Raw genomic sequence first — 15679 nt, 5'->3', positions numbered from 1 at the left:
ATTGTGAAAATGACTATACTACCCAAAGCAATCTACAGATTCAATGCAATCCCTATCAAACTACCACTGGCATTTTTCACAGAACTAGAGCAAAAAATTCCACAATTTGTATGGAAAAACAAAAGACCCCGAATAGCGAAAGCAACCTTGAGAAAGAAAAACGGAGCTTGAGGAATCAGGCTCCCTGACTTTCGACTATACTACAAAGCTACAGTAATCAAGACAGTATGGTACTGGCACAAAAACAGAAATATAGATCAATGGAACAGGATAGAAAGCCCAGAAATAAACCCACACATATATGGTCACCTTATCTTTGATAAAGAAGGCAAGGATATACAATGAAGAAAAGACAGCCTCTTCAATAAGTGGTGCTGGAAAAACGGGACAGCTACATGTAAAAGAATGAAATTAGAACACTCCCTAACACCATACACAAAAATAAACTCAAAATGGATTAAAGACCTAAATGTAAGACTGGACACTATAAAATTCTTAGAGGAAAACATAAGCAGAACACTCTATGACATCAATCACAGCAAGATCCTTTTTGGCCCACCTCCCAGAGAAATGGAAATAAAAACAAAAATAAACAAATGGGACCTAATGAAACTTAAAAGCTTCATCATCAAAAAATCTACAAACAATAAATTCTGGAGAGGGTGTGGAAAAAATGGAACCCTCTTGCACTGCTGGTGGGAATGTAAATTGATACAACCACTATGGAGAACAGTATGGAGGTTCCTTAAAAAACTACAAATAGAACTACCATACAACCCAGCAATCCCAATATCTTAGGCATATACCCTGAGAAAACCATAATTCAAAAAAAGTCATGTACCACAATGTTCATTGCAGCTCTGTTTACAATAGCAAGGACATGGAAGCAACCTAAGTGTCCATCAACAGATGAATGGATAAAGAAGATGTGGCACATATATACAATGAATATTACTCAGCCATAAAAAGAAACGAAATTGAGTGATTTGTAGTGGGGTGGGTGGACCTAGAGTCTGTCACACAGAGTGAAGTCAGAAAGAGAAAAACAAATACCATATGCTCACACATATATATTGAATCTAAAAAAAAAATGGTCATAAAGAACCTAGGGGCAAGACGGGAATAAAGATGCAGACCTGCTAGAGAATGGACTTGAGGACATGGGGAAGGGGAGTGGTAAGCTGGGACAAAGTGAGAGAGTGGCATGGACATATATACACTACCAAATGTAAAACAGATAGCTAGTGGGAAGCAGCCACATAGCACAGGGAGATCAGCTCGGTGCTTTGTGACCACCTAGAGGGGTGGGATAGGGAGGGGGGGTGGGAGATGCAAGAGGGAGGAGATACGGGAACATATGTATATGTATAACTGATTCACTTTGTTATAAAGCAGAAACTAACACACCATTGTAAAGCAATTATCCTCCAATAAAGATGTTAAAAAAAAAAAACAAACACCACAGCAGAACTAATGCTATTACTTTACCTTGATTGCAAAGGGAGAACTATTAAGAGAATTTGAGTACCACGAAAAAAAAAACTCCATAAAATTGCTAAATTTCTCTCTTTATTCTATAAAAAACCCACCAAGACATGCTTTTGTTAAAATTTCTGTAAATAGGGTCTCTGATGGCTCACCTCAGTCACTACCGGCAAATGGATGTGGGAAGGGCCACAGGAATCCCCTTCAGGATTTAACACTGCATTTGAATTGCCCTCTTCTTGCCTGTTTGCCAGCCACCACCTGTGCCACAGTGTACACCCTGCCATGCTTCCCCTGAATCTAGGAAGGAGATACAGAACTGGGTCTGTGGTAACAGGACCCACGCTAATGACAGTATAAAGAGGGGGTGGTCTATGAGGACAGTCCCTTCGCCTTGCCTCGGTAACACGGCTCCCGCCCCTATGCCTTCTCCTCATACTTAACGCACAGGCTTCACAGGCAAACATCTTCCTGAGCACTGGCCTCCCTGACCTTCACCCTCCAGGCCCCATGTGCGCAATTCTGTTGAAGTGCTTACATGCTTGCTGTCAATGACTTTGGTCTGAGGGGTTTCTCAGTCCATGTAAACAGTGTAGATATCGTTCTTTTATTACACCTTTGAGTATGCTTTCCTTTGATTCAGAATTGGATTGGCTAATGATGTTCTGTATTTCAGATACATTATGGCTTACTTTTTTTTTTTTAAATAAACTGTCATGGGCTCTTAAGAACAGTATACAAAATAATTAAATTGGGTAAGTGAATTCCAGGGTCTAAGTACTAAGGAGGATAAACCAAATTTTGAAATATAACTAGTGTAGAAGTTGGGAACTGCTTGAGCTCAACTGTATTTTCATTTTCAATCATCTTGTTTTGTGACTCATTGCGAGAATCCACAGGATTCTGATTTTTGGTGGTGTTTGTGAATGGAGCCTTGATGCTTCCTTCTCTCTTCACTGGAAAGGGCATTTTATTTAATGCTTCTTTTCTAATGAAGAACTTGAGATAATCTCCCCGTTGATCTCTTTTGTTTTTATTTTTCCACATTTCAAACAATCTGAAGATTGTATTAGCAGAATACTTTTATAGGTTCACGGTAAGATTACAGCGTAGACTAACACTGGATTCAGATCAGATGATCAGATATGGTCTCTTTCTAGGTGTGTAAAGAAATGTGTAGAAAAATATCCTGTTAGCAAAATGAGAAAAGCTATCCAATATCTCAATAAATCTATAAACCTCATTGTCCATGAACAGAAAATGGCAAATGATCATAAACCGTTAGTTTACGCAAATGTCTCAGAAGAAGGTAGGTTAGGGGTATTTTTTCAAGTATAGGATCAGGTTTGTTTTTTAAAAAATCTCTAAGGTGATTGTGTGTGTGTGTGTGTGTGTGTGTGTGTGTGTGTGTGTGTGTGTGTGTCAGTCATTCTTTCAAAGCTCTGCACTGCTCCTCAGGACCCTCCTGCCAGCATCCTGCTGGCTGAAATGTTGGTACATAGAGCATCTCTCGCCCTTCTGAATTACAGAGTATCAGTCAGGAAGGGAAAGGGACAGATTACTTGTAAAAGACAACATCTTACAAGTATCACTTAGAAGTGCCTGCTAATACTTTCTGCTACCAATGAGAATTCAGTTCACAGTCAATTTATTCTCTTTGGGAGCATGATTCAGAAAGTCCCGTTTCAGGTACGTGATTTACTTTTAGATGAAAGTAAAGGAGCTTTCTTTGGTACTTTGTTGGTTATGATAACACTTTTTGTGGATGCCAATTTCCCAGTGTTTCAAGGCCACTGTGACCTGGAGAGTGAAGATGCAGACTGAGAAGGTGAAGGTGGGCAGCTGCTGACCACAAGGGACTCTCATACGGTTATGCTGGCAGGTCTCCACAGTCCTTCTACTTACTCCTTTCCCATCCTGGGGATAATTTACTCTAATGTAACCCATTTTAAAAAATTATTTTACTTAAGGATAGTTGATTTACAAGGTTGTGTTAATTTCTGCTGTACAGCAAAGTGATTCAGTTACACATATATACATTCTTTTTCATATTCTTTTCCATTATGCTTCTATCACAGTATACTGAATACAGTTCCCTGAGCTATACAGTAGGACCTTGTTGTGTATCCATTCTCTATGTAATAGTTTGCATCTGCTCACCCCAAACTCCCACTCCACCCCTCCCCACCCCCCTCCCCCTTGGCAACCACAAGTCTGTTCCTTATGTCTGTGAGTCTGTTTCTGCTAAGTTCATTTGTGTCATATTTTAGATTCCACATAGATTTCATATGGTATTTGTCTTTCTCTGTCTGGCTTACTTCACTTAGTATGTTAATCTCTAGGTCCATCCGTGTTGCTGCAAATGGCATTATTTCATTCTTTTTTATGGCTGAGTAATATTACATTGTATACATGTACCACATCTCTTTTATCCGTTCCTCTGTTGATGGACATTTAAGATGTTCCCATGTCTTGGGTATTGTGAATAGTACTGCTATGGGGGTGCATGTATTCTTTCTGAATTATAATTTTGTCTGGATATATGCCTAGGAGTGGGATTGCTGGATCATATTTTTAGTTTTCTGAGGAATCTCCACACTGTTTTCCACAGTGGCTGCATCAATTTACATTCCCACCTACAGTGTAGGAGGTAACATAACACATATTTTTTTTTTAGCAAATTTATTTATTTATGGCTGCGTTGGGTCTTTGTTGCTGTGCGTGGGCTTTCTCTAGTTGCAGCAAGTGGGGGCTACTCTTCGTTGCGGTGCGCAGGCTTCTCATTGCAGTGGCTTCTCTTGCTGCAGAGCATGGGTTCTAGGCGCGTGGGCTTCAGTAGTTGTGGCACATGGGCTCAGTAGTTGTGGCTCACAGGCTCTAGGGCACAGGCTCAGTAGCTCTGGCACACGGGCTTAGCTGCTCTGCGGCATGTGGGATCTTCCCAGACCCGGGCTTGAACCCGTGTCCCCTGCATTGGCAGGAGGATTCTTAACCACTGTGTCACCAGGAAAGCCCCATAACCCATTTTTTAAAACAGGTGCTGTAACTTGAGAGATTTTTAACTTTACCTATCATTGATAATACATCAGGATAAACAATTTTATTATCTGTAGTTTACAAAACGTAACAAAATAAGATAATTTAAATTACATTACTCTTTATAAGTACTGATACTTAAAAAAAACTAAACAACTGATTTTACTGTGAGCATATCAGTGGCATTTTGGGGAAAGTTTATACTCATATTTTTAAATGAACCCGAATTTTTATTTTGGAAGAAACAGTATTCACTACACATAATTCATTATTTTACATTTACTACTCTTAAGCAAATTAAGCACCTAAAAAAATAATTTTTAAAAAAAATCACAGCATTGCTTGCGGGTATAAAAAATAAATTAAACAGGACTTCCCTGGTGGTGCAGTGGTTAAGAATCCACCTGTCAATGCAGGGCACACGGGTTCGAGCCCTGGTCCGGGAAGATCCCACATGCCGTGGAGCATCTAAGCCCGTGTGCCACAACTACTGAACCCACGTGCCTAGAGCCCATGCTCCGCAACAAGAGAAGCCACCGCAATGAGAAGCCCGCGCATCTCAACAAAGAGTAGCCCCTGCTCGCCGCAACTAGAGGAAGCCCGCACGCAGCAACGAACACACAATGCAGAAATTAATTAATTTAAAAATAAACAAATTAAAAAATAAACAAACAGAAAGCTCACTTAACTAGAGTTAGGAGGCCAGAAGGGGGAGCTCTCACACCCTGCAACTACAGCAGAGCCCAACAGGAAGGAGAAGGACTCAGCCAATGAAAAGCCACAGACCCTTTGTTTATTACAGCCCTCCCAACTTCCTTTTCCTCTCTATAAAAGTATTTTTCTTTCCTTGCCAGGGACTTCTGCACGTGGCTTGTGGCTCGCTATGGTTGCAGACTGTGAATTGCAATTCTCTGCTAATCCCAAATGAACTCATCTTTGTTGGAGAAGTATCTGGCAGTCAGCGTGTCTCAGGTCAACCTGGGCTTCACTGTACGTAGATAATTAAAATCCATGCTCTGAGCAGCATTTAGGTTTATGAATACAAGGAAATTATACCCCTCAAAACAAGTAACTGTTGTAAGTTTATTGTGTAGCTTTTCTACAGTTTCTTTATACATTTAAAAGCATGTGCAAAGGACCAGACAGGAGAAAGAATGGCATGTGTTTTTTCACTGAATTGCTAGGTCAGCCCTTCATCCTGCCAGGGGTTAAAAGGTAACTGGGATAAACAGGTGTAAATTATAAAGGGTGTTGTAATTCAACTGAAAGAGTTTATACTTTACCCAAAGGCAAAAAAGAGCAGTTGAATGAGTTTTAAGTGCAGTAACATTTTTGGGTTTGGACATAGTGAATTTAAGGTATTTGTGGAGCATCCATGTGGAAATGTTCAGCAAGCAGTTGAACATACAGTAGGAAACTTAAGAAAAAAGCACTAAATTAGGAGTATAGATTTGGAAGTCCAGCAAATAGATGGTCATGAAATAAGGGGAAGTGATGAAATCACCAACAAGTATATAGCATGAGAAAGAAGTCAACTGGCTTTTAAGAATTAAGCAGAGGAAGAAGTCAGCTTCTAATTTTCCCTTAATCATAACTTCAAAAATACCTGCCCTGTTCCAATACAGATTTCAAAATAGACGCCAAAGTTTTCAAATAACTCCGCATGTGCTCTAATTAGAACTAATCTTTTTCTTGCTGTTTATATCACATTATCCTTTGATTTTAGTCGCAGCCATTATTTGTACCCTCTGTCCCTTTTTGCAAGCTACTGTTTTAGAATCACTTTCTTTTCAACAGCTTTGCTGCAAAGGGATCATTTTATATTTGACTATTTTATCCACTTATTTCTTCAATTTTTTTTTTTTTTGTTTAATTACTGGTATGTATTTGTAGTGGTTATCTTCATACTTTATGTGTTAAATTGGCATCTGTGGGCCAGTCTGTGAACCTAATGTTATTATTCTTCGGAAAAGTGCGTTCTGAGTTTCTGTTACTTATTTTGAAGAAACTTGGGGATATAACTTGCTTTAAGTTAGAAGCCTGGCTACATCTGAAAATACGCTTTCCTCTGGATCCTTATTTGGCTCAGTGTTACCTCATTTCTTTAAGTATGATGATATACTCTTATGCTATAGAACTTTTAAACTAAATTATTCTATATTATTATGCCAATAAGATTTACTCCAAGGCACATGAACAGGCAAACAGTCTATATCCCCATCAGTGAAATGCATTATTTCTAATGAAAAAAAAAGATTTCAGTTTCATGTCACAGAAAACTATTAAAAAGTTAAGTCCACAATTTATCTAAGCACTGAACATGTTCAAAATGATATCTTACACTAGAGGAGGGAGGAACATTTCTACACTGGAAAATTAGCCCTTTGGACATTTACTATTTTTTAAACCAAACTAACATAATTTAAAATTCTGTCTTAGGTAAGTGGTTAAGGTTGTTGATGCCTTGATAATGAAAGATATTTCTAATGGTTTGTGAACTGCTTTAAAGAAAGGATCAAATTAATTCTTTTCATGTCTGTATTAACTTCTCCTTTGATTTGAACTGCAACTATTATTTGTACATTCTGTCCCTGTTTGCAAGCAACTGCTTTAGGACCATGTTCTTTTCAGTGGCTTTGCTATAAAGAAATCACTTCATTTCTGATTATGGCATTCACAGAAACAATTCTTTCCTGGCTGCCCTGAGCTGTGTTTTAGCATTTCATGCTGTGATTCAGTGTGCCCTTAAAGCATTTCTTCTGTCAGCCTGGTCTGCGATCCCCCATTTTAGATCACCATGCAGCAGCTGTTTGGACAGCCTTCTGTCATCTATTTTCAATCGTGTTACACAGCATTCCACATAGCTTCGAGGATGATAAATTGGCTGGACTCCAGGGCTTGCACTGTAATCCAGCCTTGTCACTTAATGTTAAGTGTATCTCACAGCTGACACTGATGAAACTGCTTAAGAAATCAGATATGATCTTCAGCAGAGCCAAACCTCACTTTCATATGCAGGGTTAAGTTCTGTTTTGATCAACTTCAGGGCAAATACTAACACTATTTCAGAAGCTGCATCATTTTTTAAACGTCTAACATCTTTTCCATTCAGCAGTCCATTCTCTCATACTTTTTTTTTAGTTTTTTAAAAAAATTAATTTATTTTATTTTTGGCTGAGTTGGGTCTTCATTGCTGCACACGGGCTTTCTTTAGTTGCTGAGAGCGGGGGCTACTCTTCGTTGTGGTGCACGGGCTTCTCATTGCGGTGGCTTCTCTTGCTGCAGAGCATGGGCTCCAGGCATGCGGGCTCAGTAGTTGTGGCACGTGGACTCTAGAGCGCAGGCTCAGTATTGCGGCGCATGGGCTTAGTTGCTCCAAGGCATGTGGGATCGTCCCGGACCAGGGCTCGAACCCGTGTCCCCTGCATTGGCAGGTGGATTCTTAACCACTGTGCCACTAGGGAAGCCCCATACTTTTGATTCCTGAGATACATTTACTGATCTGTATTTGGGGTGATAGCTGTACCCTCAAAACAAACTGAATTTAACTGGTGTGTGATTTAACCCACAAACTCTGCTCCATCAGCATATATTGTCATTATATATCAAAATGTATAGATCTGACCTTTTAAAGTTTTTTTTTTAATTGTTCCCAAGATTAGAGTCAGTTTATCTGCCAAGACTGGTTTCTGCCTGTCTTAATAGGAACAGGGTCTTAAAAATCTTTGCTAATTAAGACCTGCTTACAGGAAACCAGTACAAACATCTCAAAGAACTAAAAAGAAAGAAATTAGGTCAATCAATACATTTCTTCAATCTACAAACTACAACCCAGCTAAGATGCCACAATCATAGTTTTAATGGTTGTAGAAGTGTGGCTTGATTTTGGTTACTACTTAGCCAGTACTTATCCATAATATTAGGGATAGCATTATAAACAACTGAACAAGAAAAAGTCTTGCCTTCTGTTTTATTTAATGAAATCCACAATACTTTTTGAAAGTGCTCCTTATCTAAAGCAAAATTATCCAATCTGAATTTTAGTACATCTTATCTGTAGTTTGTTGAGACAGAATATTTTCTAGCACAAGCTATCAGCAAGGAAGAAGAAAACCAAGGGAATGGACAACCTACAAATTGAAGCTGCTGGCTCTGAAGAGTTGAGACTCTGTGCTTAATGATTGCCACCTTTAGGTCAATAGCAACACTGTTGCGAAGTGATCCATTCAGTTTCTAAGTGTTTCTTGTCAGTAACTTTCTAACACAGGAGAAGAGTCCTTTAAAGGATGCTGCCACCGTTGTTTCATTAATTACTCACAGAATTTGGATTAAGGATCACAAGCTAAAATTGTTACTTTAAGAAAAACAAAAACTTGTGCCTCTCCAGAGATTAAATTTTTTAATAAACAGCAGATAATTCAAACAAAAGTTTAGGTTTTATATTAATGAGGTTTTAGTATGTATCAATAGTTTCATTTACTGAAGTCACAAAACATTTCAATTTTGTGGTGGAAGAGATGGCCTGAATGGGGAGCCAAACAATTTTAAAAGGAAAAGATTATCTTTTGTGCCAAAGTTTGCAAGACAGCACATCTTTCCTTGATTTGTTGTGGAGGTGTACGCCTTGTAGTTTGATTTGAGCCTTCCTTAAACGAGGGTGCTTTTAAACTAAGGTTCAGGATGATCCGCCTTTAATCTTCACTCTTTCCATCAATTTACCTAGCACTTTCACTTTGGTGAACATGTACTGAGAGTCTATTATGTGACACTTAACCTTTCTGTACTTTAGATCCCATATTTGTAAAACGGATTAAATGACCCCCTCCCTCCACACCTTTCCTGTTTGTAAAAGGATGATTTCTTAAAATATCTTGGGAGATCTGGCTGAATTCAGAGAAGTGTTACTCTGGTCAGCATGACCTTCAAAATAATGGTGATACTGGAGCTAACAGGAGAGCTCACTACTTAAAAAGTCACATAAGTCTGTTACAATTATACTCAAAAAACCTGGTTGAACTGGGTTGGGAATTTTATTCCTGTGCATTATTAGCACTTAAAGATATTCTGTTCTTTCTTCAAGGTCAGCCTCAACTTTGTGTCTGTGGACTAGGCCTTTTTGCGGAGAACTTACCGATAAAGCATTGAGGTCAAGAACAAGGAGGATAATCATTTAGTAATTTTTGTGTAAATTAAAGTAACAAGAATCCTAATTAACATTAGAAGCAAAATGAAGGGGTCTGTTTAAGTGTATGTATTTCCAGAACTAGGCTGTATGAGTGAAGGCATGGGAAAGAGAAGATGGCACTGACCCACAAGGAACTTAATTTTAGGGGCAAACAGAATTACTGTACATTCAGAAAAACAGCCAGAGAACTTCACGAGTCCTGCATCATGAAATGCTAGATGGTGTGGTGGAGACAAATTGACCGCTGTAATTCAGAGAAATCATCAGCGTGGGCTTATGTTGTCAAAGGGGCCTCCTGAAGATGATGGCGCTTGAGCACGCTAATACCTGCACGCAGGAAGAGGAAGCGTTCTGACAAAAGGGCAGGTATTCCAAGTAACAGCGTTTAACCTGGCCCAACAAAGTGGTAGGTCTGTCCATAGCATCGTTATCATTACTTTATTTTTATTAGTATGACTGTCAGAACTGGAGAAATTGGGAAGTCAGTTTGTGTGTTGCAATATGACTTTTTAAAATAAACGGAAATTTTTTCAACTTGTTTGGTGCAAAGCTAGGTCACTGAAATCACACAGAATTACTAACACACTTATTTCTCTGGGTCAGGGCTGAATGGGCTACTTCCTCTCTGTTATCGTTTGACATTGTCTTTAATATTAACTGTAGAGTAGCCATAAAGAGATAAAAATAATTACACATAGATCGATTCTTTAAAAGCATGAGTTTATTCTGTAAATAAATTTTAAAAATTGTCTAATTGGTATTAACAGACCAGATCTATTCAGCTACTGCATTTATTTTCATAGATTTATTTAAATGTATCATAAATTTTTAATATGAGTCAGGCATATGTAAGTGAGTTTTCACATATTAAGAGCCACTGTCAAATGTAGTTTTGATACAGACATTACTTCTGGCTAATCAGTGCATTTTGGTCAAGTATTTTATACACTAAATTAGGAAACAGGATTTCAAATCTGAGACAAAAGTATTCTCCTCTGTAGATACAAAGAGCTTATACCTTGAATTTTCTGGTCACTAAGGTTTCATAGATTCTGACATGCTGTCAGACCCCATTATTTTGATACTTGGATCAGAAAATATAATTATAATTCCTATTATTAATGGTCCTGCTGCCTGACCTTCTGTTCAGTTACAACTTACCTAAGTTGTTGAATCAGAAAGCATTTGTAGAGTCCTTGCTATATGAAAAGTATCTATGGAGGATTATGAGAAGGTAATATTTGAGACTACTACCTACAAAGATTTTTTTTAAAAATTATTTTATTTATTTATTTTTGGCTGTGTTGGGTCTTCGTTGCTGTGCACAGGCTTCCTCCAGTTGGGGCAAGCAGGGGCTACTCTTTATTGCAGTGCGTGGGCTTCTCATTGCGGTGGCTTCTCTTGTTGCGGAGCATGGGCTCTAGGCACGCGGGCTTCAGTTGTTGTGGCTCACGGGCTTAGTTGCTCCGCGGCATGTGGGATCTTCCCGGACCAGGGCTCAAACCCATGTCCTCTGCATTGGCAGGTGGATTCTTAACCACTACACTACCAGGGAAGCCCCTACAAAGACTTTTGGTTTAGGAGTAGAGGCAGGGTTCAAACTGAAGCAAAGTTTAAGACACACATATGCAGATGCCCCTAGAAGGATTTTTAATTCTGGAGATATTCAGACATAGTATTCATGATGGTTTAAGGAGACTGTAGTTATAGATTACCCTGGGTACAGGTTAGAAATTGTAACAGAGGCTATGAGATCACCTTCACATAAGGCCCAAGGTACTATTTCTTTCTTTGTACTTATCCTTTAATTCTTTTCAAAAGGTGAACGGGATTGGATTTTGATCATATCTCAGATAAACCCTCTGCTTTCAACCTCTGCAAAATCTACTTTTTATGGTATCTGTAAAAAAAAGATCTTTGTGCATTTCCTGTATCCTTTAAGCACTGTGACCATGATTTCCTTCTTTATCCATAAGACACGATTTTCTCATGTTTGTCTTTTCTTGTCCTCACCTTCACTGAAATTTTTTAAGTGAAATGACCTATCAGAAAAAGAAATGTGACAAGGCCCTGGCAATTTGAAAATTGTGTAATGTTAGTCTCTGTTATCAGTGGCTTACGTTTCTTCTTTCTTTACCGTCCACAATTACTGTGTTTGCTCTTGCTGCCGGTATATTGTTGTAAGCACTTGGCTGCTGTAGTGGGTATGAAGTGCCTGACAGTCCACTGAAAATAAACCAAGATAGATTACAGTTGTGGCCGAGGTTCCAGTCTTTGCTATTCTTGACGTGATACCATCTGTGCCTCTGGCGAATTCCTTCAGACCTCTAAAATGTCCTGTCAAACTGCTCAACAGGAATGAGAGGTTTTTTCCTAAAGCTACTACTGGGGTCACATTTAGAATTATTCCACAGCACCCCTCATACTTTTTAAATTAAAAATCGATTACTTTAGATCCATGAAAGGCAAAGAAGGGGTTTGGGAAGTGAAAAAACTCTGAAATTATCTAGCCTGCCTTCCTCTTTTTAAAAAACAATTTTTTAAATCAAAAGCATTTAACGCCCACCTCCCTACTGTCTTTTATTAAACAGATCAGGTAAGTATACACAATTTATCAAATGCTCCTTTTGAAATGAGAGCTAAATCATGCCACCACCCTGTTCAAAATTCTCCAGTGACTTCCCGTCTTGCACAGCTAAGGTCCTTAGGGTGCCTTCAGGGTTCAACCTGACCTCCCTGGCTTCCTCTCTGACCCGCCCTCCCCCCAGGGCTCACTCTGCTCTGGTCACCCCAGCCTCCCACCGGCTCCTCTAATGTGCCAGCAAGCCCTTTTCTGCCTGAGGTACTTCTCTCCCAGAGAAATTAAACTAACACAGCTTGTTCCCTCATCATCTTAAGGTCCTTGCTCAGATGTCAACTTATCAGAGAGGTCTCCTCCGATCACCCTGTGGGAACAGAACCACACACCGCCACCATCCACTAGTGGTACCCCCTTCCCCCTACCCAGCTTGACTTTGCTCCAAAGCATTTGTTACCTTCTGACATATAATGTAATTTATTTGTTCACTTTCTTCTTCCTCCACTAGAATATAAACTCCAGGCTACTCATGTTTTGTTTTCCTTCTGTTTTGTTCATTGCTATGTCTCCAGCACCTAAACAGTTCGTGGCACACATGAGGTATTCAACAGATATCTGTTTAAGGACCAAAAGACTGACTCAATGAATAAGGCTCTCTCTACTCTGCTTTGTACCAATATTCCATTTTCTAGTTTTTAAAAGTGATTTGTGGGACTTCCCTGGTGGTCCAGTGATTAAGAATCCACCTTCCAATGCAGTGGACGCGGATTCGATTCCTGGTCGGGGAACTAAGTTCCCACATGCCATGGGGCAACTAAGCCCACGTGCCACAACTACTGAGCCCGCATGCCTCAACTAGAGAGAAGAACATGCGCCACAAACTACAAAGCCCGTGCACCGCAACGAAAGATCCCGCGTGCCACAACTAAGATCCTGCGTGCTGCAACTAAGACCTGATGCAGCCAAATAAAATAAACAAATAAATAAATAAATAGCTGCTGCTCTTAAAAAAAAAAATTCCCTTTAAAAAAAAAAAAGTGATTTGTACCATTTATCCACATGTGTACCCTGACCTTAGCTGAAAGAATTCAAAAGAACTTCATGAGAACATTTAAAACCTAAACTTGGATTTGATTTACTTTTAAAATCAAATGTAATACATGAGTAGCTAGAAAGTAAAATGATAGAAAAGGATATACCATGCAAATAATTTTTTCAAAAGCAAGGATAGTTATATTAATATCAGGTAAAGGGGACTTCAAATCAAAAAGTTACTAGAGACAAGCAGAGACACTACATAACAATAAAAGGATCACTCCATCAGGAAGCATAATCCTAAATGTGTCTGCACCGAACAGGAAATCTTAAAATACATCAAGCAAAAACTGAGAGGAGAAAAAGACAAAGCCATAGTTGGGGACTTCAATACCCCACTGTCAACAAGTGATAGTACTAGAGAGAAAATCAGGAAGGGTACAGAAAAATAGAACAAATAATCAACCATCAGGATACAACTAACATACACAGAACACTCCACCCAACAACAGCAGATTACATAAAACAAATTTATTTAAAAGAACTGAAATCAGAGTATATTTTCACTATAATGGAGTTAAACTAGAAATGAACAACAGACAACAGGAAAATCCCCAAACATTTAGATAACAAACATACGTATAGAATGATCCGTGTGCCAAACAGGAAGTCTTGAAGAAAATAAAGGCAAATACATAGAACTGAATGCAAATGAAAACATACCATACCAAAATGCGTGAGTGGGGCATAACTCCCCACCCCTTACATGTGAGCTGCACAGGGACTTCCTTCCAACGATTAGAGGACAGGCGCAAGGAGAGGGTAACTTTACAGCGGAGGAACCTGGCAAACACGACCTATGCCACGTGATCCAACTGAACATCATCAGTGACAAGTCATGTTGATCACGTGTACCCTTGATACGATATGATGAGAAATGGCACCTTACCTCTGTGTTCTTCCTGCCAAGAACCCATAAACCCCAGTCTAATCGTGAGAGTAAAACATCAGACAAATTCCAACTGTGGGACATCCAACAAAATATCTGAAGAGCATTCCTGAAAACTGTCAAGGTCATCTAAACAAAGAAAGTCTGAAAAGCTGTCACTGTCTAGAAGAGCCTAAGGACACATGAGTGAATGTAATGATATCCAGGATGGGCTCCTGGGACAGAAAAAGAACATTAGATTAAAAACTAAGAAAATATGAATAAAATATGAACCCTACTTCCTAATAATGCAGCAATATTTGTTTACTGGTTGTGACAAATGTATCATAGTAAAATAAGAAATTAAATTTAAAATTTAACTCACCTTCTGCCCCCACCACATCCTGGTGACCTAAGGACAGGCAAGGAATTCTTAGACGTGACACCAAAAGCATCGTCCATTAAAGTAAAACTTAATAAGCTAATCCTCGTCAATAATTAAAACTTTTGCTCTGTGAAAGACCTTGTCAAGAGGATAAAAAGACCGGGAAAGAGGAATCTATGTCTTTTGTCTTATGGCTGTGTTTTGAGTCTATAGTTATCTGAACCTAAAAAGTTTAACTTCAAAAGCCAGTGTAATGAAAATGGAAAGGTACATATTGAAGGGATCATTAACTTCTTTCATAATGAATCAACGTTAAGGATTAAATGAGAGTTTAAGAGAGTGACTGGCACAAAGTAATCAAATGTTGGCAAGTCCTATCACTATTATTTGAAAAGGACTAAAGGATAACAGTTTTCCTTCAAACAAGCATCATTTAAACAGGTTTTGAAATTTTTTAATTGCATTGGATTTTTTTAACAAAACATTAAGATATTTAAGCTTGTGTATGATACCAAAGCATTGAAGGATAAATTGGATTTGGAAAATCTAAAAGAAATCACTAACTGTCTAAACATATTTGCCAAACATTTCCTTAAGTCAACACATTCTACTTTGAAAATCACAGCTCCATTACATGGTGGCCAACTAACATATCAATTATATGAGTAAACTAACTAAGTGTTAACAGCATCGCAGAAGGATAATTAGAAATAATTAAGTGGTATAACAATGTTGTCCTAACCTTTTTCGGTAATGGTAAATCTTATGCATTCTTCTTGAGGAATAATAAATAAGCTCTTTAGACCAAAGATGTAACCTCTCATCTGTTTTCTGAGCCTAGGATACTAATTTGGTTTGACCTCAGAAGTAACTATGTAAATAAGCACAGCTAAATAGTTCAGAGCATTTTAGAATCCTGAATCATTTACCCCAGACTTTATCAAGTCCAACCCTGATGCATGAAGCTGCTGGACAATGAAAGGGTCGTCTGGATTCTCTCCCTGCACCTCAGGGAAGGCACCCTGTCTTATCCAAATTCAAACAGCT

At 38.7% G+C, this 15679-nt stretch overlaps 1 protein-coding gene and 1 long non-coding RNA gene across 6 annotated transcripts in view; both read right to left on the bottom strand.

Annotated features, from left to right (window-relative positions):
• LOC114486366 (uncharacterized) overlaps positions 1 to 14668 on the bottom strand; it is a 66692-nt gene extending 52024 nt beyond the window's left edge. Inside the window, exons 1-2 of one of the 4 annotated variants that reach the window (XR_003680014.2) lie at positions 14043 to 14668; positions 11827 to 11932 (exon numbers count right to left, since the gene is read on the bottom strand). This is a non-coding gene — a long non-coding RNA (uncharacterized lncRNA). The other 3 variants (XR_003680015.2, XR_003680016.2, XR_003680017.2) reach the window with 3 other exon arrangements.
• Positions 1 to 15679, bottom strand: part of UBE2E2 (ubiquitin conjugating enzyme E2 E2) — a 384777-nt gene that overhangs the window by 271809 nt on the left and 97289 nt on the right. The window lies entirely within an intron of this gene.

The sequence above is a fragment of the Physeter macrocephalus genome, chromosome 1 (genome assembly GCF_002837175.3).
Source record: "Physeter macrocephalus isolate SW-GA chromosome 1, ASM283717v5, whole genome shotgun sequence".
Lineage (NCBI taxonomy): Eukaryota > Metazoa > Chordata > Mammalia > Artiodactyla > Physeteridae > Physeter > Physeter macrocephalus.
Note: the sequence above shows the minus strand (reverse complement) of the source record. Positions and strands in the feature narration are given on the sequence as shown.